This window comes from Paralichthys olivaceus, chromosome 6 (assembly GCF_024713975.1).
Source record: "Paralichthys olivaceus isolate ysfri-2021 chromosome 6, ASM2471397v2, whole genome shotgun sequence".
NCBI lineage: Eukaryota > Metazoa > Chordata > Actinopteri > Pleuronectiformes > Paralichthyidae > Paralichthys > Paralichthys olivaceus.
This window is the reverse complement of record NC_091098.1, coordinates 19,157,729-19,171,788: the sequence shown is the minus strand read 5'-3', so window position 1 is coordinate 19,171,788 and position 14,060 is coordinate 19,157,729. Positions and strand designations below refer to the sequence as shown.

Sequence of the window (14,060 nt, the reverse complement as noted above, 5' to 3'; positions counted from 1 at the left end):
CTGGTAACGCAGAACAGGGAATTAGCGTGGTGCAGACTGCAGCGCCGGGCTGCCAAAATACAGTCAGACCAGGAGAGAGGCACAGAGCCCATCTACTGTCCTGCTCCTCTATCATTGACTGTTAACCTTGGTCCTGCTCTGCCTGACTGAACCCAGTGTACAGGGGCCCCTGTTGTGTGTCAACGCTTGGATTCATATTTATATAAACTATAATAAGCTTGACTTTGTGAAATCAAATGACACAAAAGCAAATGGCCACAAAGCCATGCCTCCTGTCAGTCTGCTAATAAACAACTAACATTTGTTTATAAATTCTGATCTATTCCAATTTAGACAAGATTTTTTGCACAATTGGTGATCATGTCTATCTGTTATGATCACACATGAGACTTGCTGAGATCTGGAAACTTGGTGAAAAATAACAACCATTCAAAACAAGCTGGCTCTTCAGACAGACTGTCTAAATGACTCTGAAGATGATGCTTTAATGAAATCCACCTGAATGTACAAGGTCAAAGCTGAACTACAAAGTTGGTCTGTTCATTGTGTTCGATGCTTACAATGAGCAGTCTGTGAAATCATTTTATATTTAGTTTTTTGCCTTGCTAGCAGCATTGCTCTTGGGATGTGAGTGTGGTGCTATCCGTTGGTCCACCACTTTAGTCTGCACTCATTTATCTCTGAGTTTTGTCTAGCGCCAACACCAGGTTGACATTTATGCCTTTTACTAGAATATGTAAAAAATTACAATGAAGATTTTGCCCAGATATTCATGATCCCCAGGTGATAAACCCTGACATCTTGGTGATCCACTGATTTTTCCTGTAGTACCAGCAGCAAGTCAAAATGTTCACTTTCCAGTCAAATATTTCAACACCGGCTCATTAGGTTTGCACATCATTTTTATGGCATTGACTTTTCCTTTAGTGCAAACAATGAGCTTGACGTGTTTTTTCAGGGAAATTCCCTAACCCTTGGATCATTGTGTTAAAATTAAATCTCGGTTCATAACAAAAAACATGCACAACTAACGCGGTACCTATCAGCCTTAGCTGTACTTTGTGTTTAATGCACATTGGCACATGTCAGCATGATAACAAAGATGGTGAAAAGGGGGACCATCTCATCAGCCTAACACCGGCATGTAATAATGTCACTGAGAGATTGTTAGCAGACCTTAAACCACCTCTGTGCTACAGGTACATGAGGAGTGGAAGTAACAGAAAGTAACTTATAAAAATGGAGGTGATGAAAATGCATGTGACCTGGAAAATGGAGCAAATAAAAATGGATATGAAGTGAAAAGCAGAGTGATAAATTATCAAGCGATAACTGATCAATAATGTATTTAAAGCTGATTCGATTAAAACAGTTGTGATATGATGAAGACAGTTAATTCATTTTCACATCATTCATCATTTTACTTTTCACAACATAACATTTGTCATTAATCATTTAAGGAAAGTACCTCAGGGGTGAAAATAACAAAAAATAATGATAAGGCTTCCAAATTAATAACCAAGGATGAAAATGCATGTGAACTGAAAAATGGAGTGATATATTGTCATGTGATTTGATTAAGTTATTGACATTTTATTAGGAATGATTGCTCTGATAATTAACTGGGCTGTGTTTCTCCATTCATCATTCACAACACCCAACTGACATTTATCATTTACAACACACAATTTATGTGTTCACTGTCATTTTCGAGAAAGAAAAATCAATCTACTGCTGTTCTCACACTTAAGGTAAGAGTACTACCTTATATACTTTGGTTAAGCACTGCAAACCTATATTACACTTTTCAAAATATACATAAAACTAAATAACATGTGACAACATAAATAATTCACAAGTATCAAGTATTCACAAATATCTGCCTTACTAGCTCTAATATTATAATTCTGTCAATTATAGAAATAAGACCCATTTTATCACCAAACAATTAAATAAAAATATCATTTAATATATCCAGAGGTATATTTGAATTCTATGAGGCGTACATCAAAGATTTAATTGATAAAAGCAACCAGCATACATCCCTCGACAGCTGCCAGCAGTTTTGTTTTTTTCCTGGCCCTGTAATCAGAAGCATCTACTCAGCGAGACTGTCAAGATGAAAAGGATGCTGTACATCCTGCTTGTCTGGAGGACTGGACACCTGTTCTGAGACAACCATGTCCCCAACAGAACCAGACGGCTCTGAGCCAGCTTAGAGGAAATGAAGAAGGAATGAGGGCACGCCTGGTCTCCATGGTGGAGGAGGAAAACAGGGTTCCCCTCTGCATACAGTACATACAGAGGACCGAGGTATTGAGTGTCTGCTCGATAAACCCACAGAGACAGCAGGGATGGGGTGTTCCTCGGGTGGGCCCACACCGTATGGAGCCATAACTGAGAGGGTGTCAACGTGTGTACACGCGCACAGCGAGGGCGAGAGGTGAGAGACCATTCACACATACAACCCTACACACACACACACACACACACACACACACACACACACACACATACACACACACACACACAAAGCCACATTCCCAGGTCTCCAAAACAAAGAACGCACAAACCCACATACAGCTGCTGGGATGAAAGAAGGCAGCAATTCACACACACACAAAAGTGTCCAACACAAGAGTGGACAGACTTTGATTTGCTGAGAAGTGCCACATGACGTTCTGCAGTTATCTGTCACCAACAAACTCCAATGACATGACTACATGGATGACACAATGAGAGTGTCATCTGCTGAAGGAAAAATGGCTTTGAGAACAAGAAGGGAAAGTAAACCTTTAGATTCCTCTCCGCTAGTGATCAGTCACTCTCCTCCAAACTTAAAATAGATGCTCAGGGAATAAACACGCGCACATGCACACACACATCCACACAAGGACACACAAGGGTACACACAGAAATACATGTCGTGTATGAAGCTGACTACATCCTGTACATGAGCGAGTGTGCAGAAGCTCTAAATAAAGGAAGATGTTGAACTAACACAGCTAACGACTGCATATTAACAGGACGCTGAAAAGGCTCCTTGATTAAATGAACTCAATTCCAGTTGAATGAAATATTCAAAGAGCCGCTGAATGTTTTGATTAGTTTTAACAACTTCACAGCCACAAGTCAAACTGGTTTTTATCAGTAATATAGTTCTTTATGAGCTGTGAGGCAGAGAATTATTAAAACAGCAGAGAGGAGAAGGTATAGACAACATTAACCTCTTGTGCATTTACATTCATTTATTTGGAGAATGTCTTGAGTTGAAAGTGACGTACAAATGAGGCTGAATCCAAACCACTAAAAGACGAGGTGCTTTCAATACCTTACAGTTCCATGTTCCACCTGACACAAGTTTGCAGGTAAACGTAGTAAATCTTTTTTTTTTTTTTTTAGAAAGTGCTAGGGTCTTTAGAGGAGTAAGTATTCTTGACAGAACAACAGATAGGGGTTCAGCTGACTGAATGGAGTAAATGAAGTCTGCTTTAAACCTCCTCTCAGATGGTCATTTATCTTATTGTCAGCTGTAGCTACAGGAAACTGGACCCCCTGAACACTTGTGTTTTTCTCTCTTTAAATTGTTGTGTGATGAAATACACCATAAAGTCAAGAATCCTGAGTGGTTCATACTCGAAACCTCAGCTAATCCTCTTCCTCAAACAGTGCTCACAACTGTCATCATTGTCATTAAAATATCATCAATCTAGGATTTGTGAACAAGACTGAATCACATCCACTTTGATCCACAAAGAAAAGATAGATAACTTCTTTATAAGAGAAACACCATAACTGATCTGTCTTTGCTTGAAAATTGTGCGTCCATGGTTTTTGTGATCTTGTCTTCTGTCAGTGTGTTATAATTTTGAACTGTTTGGATGGATGCCTCCTCTCTTTTTTTTGGCTGCAAAACAAATCTACCTACAGGTATAAATAAAGTAACCTAACCTAACCTACAATATATATATGTATACAATATTTCCAGCCTTTCAGATAAATATCCCGTCCCTGTATATACTTAAAGAAAAGCTCACTATTTGAAACATTTGATAAAATGAAATGGTTTCTGTCCTTCCACAATCTCTCCACCGAGATGAGAGAGAAAAACAAGAGACCAGGGGAGAAGGCTAAAGCTGTGAAACAGGAGAAGCTTGAAATTAAAGAGCAGTGTTTCATCTCTCAGCATGTCTGTCTCAGCTGTGTCATATATAATGGGAGGGGTCAGCCCTCAGCGCAGAGGGGACTGTCCTCTCCTATCAGCCTCCGGCTTTATGTGGTGTTAAAGCACAACTGTGTCGGCCTACGATGCGAGCCGCCAGTCAACCTCAGGGCCCCAGAGAAGGTTATCAGATCCTCTGGCTGCTTGCTACTCCTGGAGCCAGCTCTGCTTCCCTGCACCAGAAGAGGAGGCCAACAGCAGCATTCACTGCAGCCACTGCAGCTAAATGTGGGCTGGATAAGATTAGGCTCAGTGTGTTTTTAATCCATACTCTGTGGCATTTAAAAAGACAGTGAAACTACAAGATTTTCCTGCAGAGCGTATAAGAACAAATCTGCCAAAAGGTTGAAATGAAAGTTTCTAATTCAAAGTGCTGGGACAAAATGACTGTTGCAGGGATTTCTAAGCATCTTCAAAAGCGGTGTGGGTTGTCTGGCTGTGGGTTGTCTGGCTGACGTGAAGAATTTGGAGCACTGTCATGTTGCTTAGTAAATGAGGTTCTTGTTTAGAACAAAAGTCTCCCTCATTCCCAAACCATGTTTTTTTGACTAGATCAGAAATAAACGTCTCTTATCAACACACAGGGGCAGAATACATATCAACACAGTAAAAGCTGTCATTCTACTTTTATCAGAGCGATGACAGCTCTGGAGCAACAACATTTACAAATAATTGACACCAGAAACAGCCACTTTTTGCAAATCCTGTCATATCTCAAAGTGACAATCAATACTTCCAGGGCTTCATCTTGTTACACCAACTCACAATCGTGTCGATCTGTCTGAGCCACATCGACACAGATCACCTTCTGAGGCAGTCTGCATAATAACGAGTGAATCCAGTATTTAATGGACAGCATGGTAATTGACACTCTATTATGGCGGACTACCCTAAGCCCTCAGTGTCTGTGACTCTCAGACTGGTACTAAGTTAGTTCAGGCTCAGTGGTTATTATTAAGAATACATTTGAAAGAACATGGCCACCAAGTGTTGTTTTCTCAAAGGATCCTGTCCCCTCATTAGGTAAAACTAAGTTCCTTCCTCCTTCTCATTATTGCCCGTGAGGATAGAACAACACAAGCATACAGATAATGAAGCTTACAGGGCCGTGTTTCTGAACTGACAGTTGCCATCTCCCAAGAGGATGCTGGTTCCAGACACAAAGTGACACCGCCGGAGCCTGAATTTACACTAGCTTTAGTTAGTACTGGGATAGTGTGGCCCAAGCCCATACACTGTACACTTGGAATGAAGAAGTTATCTTTTATAATTTACCAGGCATGTGTGATGTCTTCAGATTCCTTGTTTTAACTTTAACTTCAAGCATCTGTCCAAAACCCGAAAGATATTTAAAATACTATTTATATTGAAGGTCCAGTGTGTAAGATTTGGGAGAAAATGATCGATTGGCACAAATTCAATATCAAATAATCCTCATGATGTTTTCACGAGTGTGTTCATCTAAATTGTATGAATTGTTGTTTTCTTCACCCCAGAAAAGGCCTTTATATTTAAATAATTTATATTTACATCGAGGGGGTCCTCTCTACGGAGGCCGCCATGTTTTTTACAGTAGTCCAAACAGGACGAAATAAACACCTTTTGAGTTTTTATGAAAACTGAAGGCTACCACATGTTCTCTGTCATGTTTGGAAGGGGGGGTGAAGTGAGGGGTATTCAGCTGCAACATGCAAGTTCACCACTAGATGTCCCTACATTCTACACACTGTACCTTTAAATGAAAAGAAGAAAAATTATCACACCATTAAGATTTTGCTTAAAAGAGTGCCTCAAACACAGATTATCAATCAATCAACTAATTTCTGCAGCTCTATCTCTGTAAACTGATTTTCATATTTTTTATGTCTAACTGGGTCTGAATGACACATCCTGTTTTTATTCGATTATACAGTTTAACTTCTCCAGTGTTTGTTCCTCTGGATTCAACGCTGGAATTTTCTGGTCATTTGCTTTGCCTTGACTTACAATGGTATGCTTCTTCTTATTAGAGAGCTTCTATTACGGACCATATATCACTCTGAATGTTTTTTTGGCATGGTGGAGAATACACTTTGGCAGGGTATTAACTCCAGCTTTTATCCCATCCCTCTCACTGGATGAAGGTCACACTCTCTATCTGCAAAATGACTTTCCTCTCTTCTCTTTCATCCCTGCTTTCCTCCCATCCTCCACACCAGGGCATGAGTCAGAGAATCTGACACCTCGGAGAGAGAGAAAGGGAGATAGGAGGGAGATAGAGATGGGAGACAAATTGGGAGAGAAAGAGGGACAGATGGGGACATGCAGTCAGAGAAAAGAGGAAAGGGGAGTTGATCAATATTTCAGAGAAACAAGTAACCTGAGAAGATCTGAACTGCCCCTGCCTCCTCCTCGACTTACAAGACAGCAAGTAAAACAATGGAGATTAAATTCATCAGCACACAGATGCTGCAAGAGTCCTCGCTCCGATTTACTTTACAATATCCTTTATAGTGGCGTACAGCATTGCTGCAAAATCGTACTGTTCGCAGCATAACTTAACCGAGCCAATGGTGTGCTGTTGGGTGTGCAGTGGTACTGTGCACACTGAGCTGGAACTACACATTACATAAGCCCCACAACAAACTGAACACAAACCCAAAAATAGTGCAGTCCCTGTTAAATATTTCAGGCACTCAGCAGCTGAGGGAGGGTTGGGGGATAAAAAGCATCCCTCCTCATTGGTCACAATACAAAAACACACACACACACAGATGCAGATGGCCAATTGAAAGAAAAACCTCCATTTAGCGTACTGTGCAGCAGAGCGGATTATCGTCACGAAGGCAGACTTTTAGCTTATTCGCTTGATATACAGCACTTGCTCACTGGAGTGGCGTACTTAGCGTACACCTATCCTTATTGCTTGAGGCGCTCTCTGTACAGTATAGGCGGCATGAAAGCTGCTCTTTCAGGGTAACTTCTGAACTAAATAAATCACGCTCATGGGACTCTTTGTGGAGACACAACAGCAGAGTCATGAGGCCTGTTGGGTCAATCTCTGGAGCTCAACACAGTGCTATCTTTTCATAGCAGGGACAGCCCGCGGCTCTGTCAGCCACTGGGTCAGTCTTAAGAACGACGGGGAGGGTCACACTCTGTTTTAGAAGAAAGGATCTCTTCATTGCAGGGCCACAAAGTCCAAAACAAAAGGAATCTACGCTGTTTATTTGCATAGAAGCGTTCATGTGATTCTGGTCCATGACTTTCTTGCACGACATGGCCTACTTCATGGTAAAACAAAGGGTAATGAGCACAGCAAAAAGGGGAAAGGTATAGGAGCTAAGCCTCAAGAGTCTGGAGTTATTAGATAGTGACAAGCACAGGTTAATTACCCAAATGCAGGTTAATTGCTACAGGGGGGTTATCTCAAATATTGGAGAGGAAATTAATTTGTTTCACAACAACGCTCCTGTGACAACAGCATGTAAATGAATGTCTGAGTAATGATGGTGATGCTGAGTTGCCTCATAAAATGTGAAGCCCAAAAGCACTATAAATTACTCCAGGTGTTAAGTCAGAATAGAAATAATTCAAGACTTAATATGAAGTTGACGTGACTAAAGAATAATCAAGAGAATAAAATAAAAAATCTAAACTAATTAAGATGTTTTGGAACAGTTATGCTCCACTGTGTGGTTTAAATTATCTTGAGAAGCTCATATTTTATTCTGCTCGACAGTAAAAGTTGATTGAATATCCACGATCTCTCTCTGCAGAACTCTTTAATAGAGTAAAGCCACTCAACTGGGCTGCATTTACTTGATGACTGCACACTAAAACTAAGCATTGTGCTGATTTCCCTCCCCCCTTCAGTCTGCAAGAACAGCACCTTAGTAGATGAGAGGGATTATATTGGCAGTTCGCATATGTCGGAGCAGCACGTGGCAGGTCTGGATTCTGTTATTTATGAAGCCTCTCAGCCCAGCCCTCAGTCTGCAGCAGGGATGCAGGTGGGGTTTCATTATTGAAGATGCTCTTCCACTTCTTATTAGATCTCCGACTCTCAGAGTGCATTAAGGAATTGCATTTGGACAGAGAGTCAGCAATGCATGATGGTCTGTTATTGTGCCCCCTGGAGTTCCGCTAAAAGGTATGTGTGCCTCTCGAATCAGCCAAATTGTACGTGCCATCCCCCTTTTCAAGAACAGACAGTGTTTTTGCACTCAAGCAGATGCTCCCCTCATTACACACACTCAAAGAGAGATAATCAAATCCTATTCTTTATTGATATCTCTTATGTGCCTGTGAAAATATAAATCAGGAAAATAATCATACAGTTGCACCCTAGCTGATTAGCAATTCTCCATTCGTGCCCTATTTCTATTCTTTTTTATTTGAGCAGGTGCATATCGGAGGCGCACATGTAAGATTCAAAAGCTTCTCCCGATTTCCTTAATCAATCAGCTGATGTTTTTTTATTGACTGTGTTGTACTTACAAGTCTAAAGATGTATTTTCTATGGGCCTGTTGTACCCACACCATGCCAAACAGATGTGTTTTCATACGAGAAGGAAAGGAAAACAGGTCATATTTCTTAGCTATTAAGCTATTAAAATCTGAAAGAAATATCAAGATGAATTATACCACCCACAGTATAACTAATAAAGATGATAACAAGCCTGTTTGTGCCATCGATCCTGAATAAAATAAGATAGATTCGCTCATATTTAGGCTGCTGGCTGTTTAAGCAATTAAGCAATCTGGAAACCACACAAGCAGACAGACTGACACAAATGGAGGCCGACTGTATGTTACCTGGAATTTGACAAACGTGACCAGAGATTCTTAAATTTGATTATGAAAAAAAATAAGAAAACAAGTCCAACCAAGCAACATCTGCACTGACTTGTGATTTCATTTGGGTCAGCTCATCAAGACAGTTTTTTTTCCCCATCCACTGTAAGACTAATGCAATTAGGCGTCCTGGTGAATAATGGTGCTGTCACACACACTCGCTGCCTCAGCACCAAGCAGGCGCCCACAGTATCTTGTTGAGAATGATCTTTGTGTTCAGGGCTGGGGCCAATGGGGTCTACTTTCATTATCGTAAACATACACACACACACACACACACACACACAAGAGACCAATTGTCTCCTCGGTCTCATTGTTGTCCCCTGCTCATCTGGTGACTTTCTGCCATATGCTGGATTTAACAGCCCGGTCAGTTTATGGCTTCATTAGTTCAGCTCCAACGCATTAACATTACAGATGATTTTATCCCATAATCTAATCTACTCATGTGAGTGCGTCCAAGTTAAATCATTACACACTGTTGTGATTCAGAGAGGCAAGAATTGAAATAGTTAAAATACCTGATTTTGGCTTTCATTCGATAAATATAGTTTATAATAGAGGGAAGGGTTGTAACTGGAGTCACTCCATTAATAAGACACTGAATTTTGACGGTGGGTACCTGTCAAGAGCATCACCTACTAGATAAGAGCTGTTTCAAGTTGGAGAATTGGGAACACGCCGTCCAAAAACAATGCGAGCCACTTACCAGTTCTCATGTAAAAGGTCTCAGGCTGCAGCTCCCTCTAAAGTATCCCCATGTATCTGTGTTGACAGGGCTTTGCATCCATGTAGAGTCCGGTGACGCGGACGTGTAGTGCGCACTGTCCTCCCGGTGTGTCAGCAGCCTGGAGTGCAGGGGAGGAGGAGACACACTCACAGGGAGAGGGAGGGGGGGGTGCACATGCAGGCAGCGACCACCCCTGATCACCATTAACCGAGACAGCCGAGTGCTCTCTGGGTAAAAAAAAAAAAAAAAAAATCCTCTGGCTCAGCTGCGTTCAAGCCCCCGGTGCGTTAAGCGTCCCCGCCTCGGCCGCTGTGGTCCTCCTGTCCCCACAGGACCTCCGGGCTGCTGGGAGCGCAGCGCGTCGAAGCACCGTGCGCTGCGGGGCACATGTGCGCATCCAGGAGCTGTGAAATCAGAGACAGAGGGAAATATATCAGCTGAATCAACCATATACATGAGAAATATGCGCTATTTTCTCAATTTAATTGTTTAGCTGAGACATTTACAGCGTACAGTAGAGGACACACCTATATCTAAGCCTCCTATTAGTGTTAAACCGAATTTAAACTGTAAACATAATTCACTGTCTTCATCAAACTTGGTGCAGGTGTGAGGCTGATGCCCTTGACATTTTCTTCTGAAGTTTTTGGTGTGAGATCATCAGTAACTTTCTCTCATGCAGCGCCATCTTGCGTATTAGTCGTGATATTGCATTGTTTTCCCAAGCAACACAGTTTACATTGCTGAGCAAAGCAGGAGTATCCACAGAACAATGCAACTATCCGTCCATCCATCTTCTATCCCTGCACAGATCTGGATTGTTATATCACAAATACTACTAATACTACTTCTACTACTACTCTCAATAATAATCACCATCATCATCCTCTGACAGTCACCATTACAAAGTCTGGGTATCCATAGCAATTGACAGACACTTTTTAACCTTAACCTCCGCAAGCAAAATGCTCCTTCAATACATTTTCACTTGACAAGACAGCTTGACAAGTCCCACTGCTCCTGGGTGAGCATATAATTTGAGTGTGACATCTCCAACTATTTCACAAACGATCTCAGTTGCTTCTCAGGTGCCTCTCATATAACATAAAACATAAAACAATCACATAAAACAATGAAAAATGGGGCGGATGTGATGGTTGTACTTAAAATTAGAAATAAAACATCTTCATTCATCTCCACTTGACATTTTTTCTATTGTATTTTGTGGCTTTGTCTATCTTAGGGTGACATTTTGTCTTGGTAAAATAGGACTGAGAGACTAAAGTGAGTAAAGATCAGCGCTGGGAATAGAAGCAGATATTTACAGAAGATATATTCTCACTGTTCTAGGTTATTAGCCGCTTATTTCCTAAACGTATGATGAAAATTATGACTTGGGGAGCTGCTCAATTTGAACACTCGCAGAGTCACTTATTGAGATAAAAGACATGGAATTACCAGGCGTGATTAGAACTCTAACCCAGAACAGAGTGAATAAAGTCATATTAGACCTTCCGCTTGAGGAAAGACGATTAATAATATGTCTCAAATGTTTTGGCAGGGAAACATAAGATTGAAGGAAGCAATTGAAGAATAATATGCTGTGATATTTTATAATACGTCAACCACTGCAAAGGCAGGTCTAGTTTCTAGATAATGGCGCCGTATGAATCATGCACTTATCCATGTAAAAGCTTTACTGAGTAACTCGCTGAGGTCCACCTGGCCCACTGACAGAGTGAGATGTTGTGTTTCAAACAGTAGGAGGTGCTGTGTGATTTGAAATCCATCTTGCAGATACAGGGCACTTTGTTATGAAAATTAAAAAGTGCAATCACCACTAGGGGTGTGGGCCTGAGACCCACCGCACACAGCCGTCAGTCACAGTAATGTGGCTTCAAAACAGCTAAGGTGCACAGTTGGATTTGACACAGCCATCAACTAGGAGAGGGAATTGTGATTGCATCGGTACAATGGAATGCAGATGCATCACAGCGATTTCTATGTTAATTTAGGTTTAATTGAATGGTTTGAATTCTCGTTTTCAGTGCCTGAACCACACACATGGGGGATTTGTATTTGAATAAATTCTTATTTACTTTGGTTAAGCCTGAGCTGCCTGCATGTGTTTTCAGTGTAATATTATAATTACAAAAATCAAATAGAGCTGGAAATTAGATAGTAATGTCAAACTCACAAAAGCGTTGTTGGCGATGAAATCAGCCATGATATACAGACTCCCATTTGCTTTGGCAAACACAATGTACATCATCCCTGCTTGTCTGGGAGCGTTTACGCTTAACAAATACCTCTCATACTAAATGGCACTGGAACAACGAGAGATGACACCAGGGCAGCAACTACAATTACTCAGCCGTGGAATGTCTCTCTTCTTCTCTACTCCTCCCATGAACAACATAGTTTAACATTCTCTGCATTGGATTTCATGGCATCTAAAAAAAAACATTGTCCTGACAAATGGTGATTGTAGACAGGTGGGGGGTCGAGACACTTTTTGCTTTTGTCTGCTTCCACATGCCAGAGCTCACAGTGGTCTCGCCTTTCATTAAAGAAACTCCAGCAGCAGCTTGAAAGCTGAAATCATCTTTCATTCCCTGTCAAACAAGGAGCAATTGACATTCTTCTTTCTTAATGTTTGCTCATTAAACATGAAAGCGATTTTCTACAGCATCTCCAAAATATCTTCTTTTGTGATTCACACTATGGACTGCAGACGCTACAGGTGTTTTAGTGTCTGCTGTACCTGTTTAAAGACCGAAAGAGTCCCAGAAAGAAAATACACATGCACAGTGAAGTCCTATTTAATGTTTACCACCGTGACAATGATTTGCATTTAGATGCTGAGTGGTGATGTATATTGGAAGCGCATTTCCATATATCTTTCTTTGAAGATTTAAGGCTTTGCTTTGAAGCAAGTATATTAATTACAACAATGGAAGCAGAGGAGACATTGGACAGAAAAGACTGGAGTTGGAATACTAATAGGAGATTAAGTATTAAACAGGATTATGTTTACCATGCTGTGCAAGTGTTGTTTTGTATATACTTCAAGGAAAATAACACTCGTGCAGAGCAGGCACTGAGGACGACAAGCTGATTCCATATTTATTTTCCATATAAATGGAATATAATTAGATTGAATTTCTACCTGTTTCTTTTTCAATCAGTCAAACACCCTTTGTTAATGAAATGTATGTAAAATCTGATTTGATTAATCCCTTGGGGAAATTGACAATATACCCAGTAATATACCCATTATTACATAAAGTAAAAAGTGAAAACATGATTGCATCAATTATCATATTCCAATAACACAAGATACTTTTTTTTTTTTTTTTTTTACAAAAAGAGTCTTTTTACTTTTGGGAGTTGGAGTTTACTTTATTTTTATTTACTTATGCTTTATCTTTGGGACTTTTACTTGTATTTCTTCACTGTAGTATTACTGTTCTAAAAGATCTGAGAATTTCTTCCACTAGAGAGTATTGGTGGCAGAAAACAGTCAAGTAATTACTTGACATGGACAAAAATATGAAAAGATTAAATATGTCAACATGGGTATGTAATCTACTTAAGTCCTTACATCATCTTGTAAGGAGCAGTGATGGCCTAGTTGTTACAGAGGCAGTGAGGTGAAAGGTCGCATCTCAGCATTGGTCAGTGAAATGTGGGCTGGAGAGTGATTTATGAATGCTCACTCTTCTCAGCTATCATCGACGTGTTCTTGAGCAAAGCTTGTCCGCTTGCTAAAGACTTCACAAACATGGCTTAGAGGTGAATAAGCCCATTTAAACTGCTGCTGCAAACAAATAATAATTCATATTCCACATTTATTCAGCACCATAAAAGTGCTGAAAATTTTAAATGGATATATAAAACAACTATATCTTCCATAAAACCTTACACAATCTCCACAGAGCTGACATGACATTGTTTTAAGTGTTATGGCTTTTGTCCATAGATTGAAAACTGATCAGTAGGCCATGGCACCCCTTTATGATAAAAAACATCTTCAGGACAGGACTTTAAAAAACACTATTTTAAAGCCTTGTGGAAGCAATACTTTAATGCCCCTCTTACTTTTATTGAAGAGAAAGATCATTTGGTACTACATTTCTCTTTAGTCTAATAATAATGAGTCTCCTCCTGCACCCATATAAATTAAGCTTTGCTCAAAACTGTGTTCCAGTTTTAACTGAATTAATTAAAAATAGTGAGATTTCATGCCGGTTCCACTTTTCCATTTTTACA

At 40.3% G+C, this 14,060-nt stretch overlaps 1 protein-coding gene across 2 annotated transcripts in view; it reads right to left on the bottom strand.

The window, feature by feature from the left end:
* The window catches only part of LOC109635209 (poly(rC)-binding protein 4-like), a 32,672-nt gene extending 22,581 nt beyond the window's left edge, over window positions 1-10,091 (bottom strand). The window contains exon 1 of one of the 2 annotated variants that reach the window (XM_020096228.2): window positions 9,768-10,091. The gene's annotated coding sequence lies outside the window, so the exon portion shown is untranslated. The remainder of the gene's footprint in view (window positions 1-9,767) is intronic. The other variant, XM_020096229.2, reaches the window with a different exon arrangement.
* Between the last annotated feature and the right edge of the window lie 3,969 nt (window positions 10,092-14,060).